Here is a 2,303-nt window from a genome sequence, read left to right as displayed (position 1 = left end):
AGCTATATTTAGGCTGGCTTGCCCTTCCTTCAGTTTCTGCTCCATAGTTAATCTCTGCAACCCCTTCCGTGGATATTTGGTTCCCCCTTTTAAGAAGGAATGAAATGTTCACATTTTGGTCTTCCTTCTTCTTGAGTTCCTTGTGGTTTGTGGGTTGTTCTTCCTGTATTCCAAAATTCTGGGCTAATAACCACTTATCAGAGAGTGCATACCGTGTTTATTCTTTTGAGATTGGGTTACCTCACTCAGGATGATATTCTCCAGATCCATCCATTTGGGCATCTCTTTCTTTACGTTAGGGACGTTTTCTGTTATAATTTTGTTGAAGATATTTACTGGCCCTTTAAATTGGGTGTCTTCACTCTCTTCTATACCTATTATTCATAGGTTTGATAATAATCTTAGGTTTGATTTTGTCCTGGATTTCCTGGATGTTTTGGGTTAGGAGCTTTGTGCATTTTGCATTTTCTTTGACTGTTTTGTCAATGTTTTCTATGGTATCTTCTTTACCTGAGATTCTCTCTTCTATCTCTTGTATTCTGTTGGTGATGCTTGCATCTATCTTTCCTGACTTCTTTCCTAAGTTTTCAATCTTCAAGTTGTCTCTCTTTGTGATTTCTTAACTGATTTTACTTCCATTTTTAGATCCTGGATTGTTTTGTTCAACCTTGGGGTAGCAAGCCTTCACAGGACCAAGGGCATCTCCTCACGTTGATGGCAGATAACACCATCTTCTGCTACATATGTAGCAGGAGCCATGAATCCCTCCATGTATATTCTTTGGTTGGTGGTTTAATTCCTGGGAGATCTGGGGTGTCTGGTTAATTGATATTGTTCCTCCTGTGGGGTTGCAAACCTCTTTAGCTCCTTCAGTCCTTCTCCTAATTCTTCCATTGTGATCCCTGTGCTCAGTCCAATGGATGGCTGCAAGCATCCACATCTGTATTGGTCAGGATCTAGCAGAGTATCTCAAGAGATAGCTATATCAAGCTCCTGCCAGCAAGGACTTCTTAGCATCAGCAACAATGAACGTTGTAATTCATATTTGAGTCTGCCTCTGATAATAAGGGCAATAATTATTTACTCTTAGTTATGAAAATTAAAAATGTATGGTGAATATTTGCAATACTATTAAGTGTATCCTTATAGTTCCTCTTTCATTGGTAATGCTTAATTATCACATACAGTTCTAAAAACATCCAGTGTGTGAGGTGAAATTGGTGGCTGAATTTGTTCTATCCCTTCTCGTTGCTTCGTTCTCCTTTTCCTGTACCATACTCTCTGATCTTTACCCCTTTCCTTTCTACATTTCCCTACTCTTGCCAGCTGAAAATATAATAGCATTAACAGTCTGAATATGAAAGGCTGAGGATCATGAGACTGACATAATTTGAATATATCAAGGTATTTAGCTAACAAGTAAGGTTAAAAAAAGCCTCCTGAATTGAGAGTCAACTTCATAATTTAAATGTTAGAAATACTTGGGTTTCTTATATATTTCATTTTGAATTAATATCTGTTTTCTTCAGGTAAGAATCTTTTAGATATCCACTCTCCCTTACACCACTGTACATTGTGTCAAAGTAAAACATAAAAAAGCCAAAAATCAAAATGAAATAAAATGAAAAAAGAAAAACATGAAAGGAAAGAAAAGAAAAGAAGAGAAAAGAAAAAGAAAGAAAAGAGATAAAATGGAATCCATGTGTTTATGGCAGCTTTATGGCCTGTGTATCTTTTATAGGACTTAACTGCAGCTTTGGTTATAAACACATGTGTACTTTATCATAAGCATTAAGTCATGAGGCAAAACAACCAGTAATCTTCTGGAAATACTTTGCTCAATCCAGACTGTCCTAGGCTATGAATTTCATGCTGTTATTTAGCAACTGTTCTGTTTTATAGAAACATAATGGTTAATAATTTTAAAAATTCTACCTTTCTTCTGTATATAACAAATTAGTAGATCTCTAAATTATATAGTATTATGTTTGATTTTTATAATTGTTGTGTCAGCGGATGATGAGTTTCATTAAAAATTGTTAACTAAGTTTTAGCTTGAGTAAGACATATTTTTACCAAATGTCCTACGTATACTTCTGTCATATTACACCATCTATTTAGTTAATGCTTTCAGCCTTGACAAATAAATGTCCAAGTACTTATGCTGCTCTATATCCTGCAGCATCAAATATTCCTCCAGCATTTAATCATTCCTGTAAAAATAAATAAGCACAAACATTTCAATTGTACAGCAATTTGCTTTCATCTTGGATGGAGTGTAAGATTATATATATATATATATA

Source organism: Mastomys coucha, unplaced genomic scaffold (assembly GCF_008632895.1).
Source record: "Mastomys coucha isolate ucsf_1 unplaced genomic scaffold, UCSF_Mcou_1 pScaffold1, whole genome shotgun sequence".
Lineage (NCBI taxonomy): Eukaryota > Metazoa > Chordata > Mammalia > Rodentia > Muridae > Mastomys > Mastomys coucha.
The sequence above is the reverse complement of the archived record's forward strand: the minus strand, read 5'-3'. Positions refer to the sequence as shown.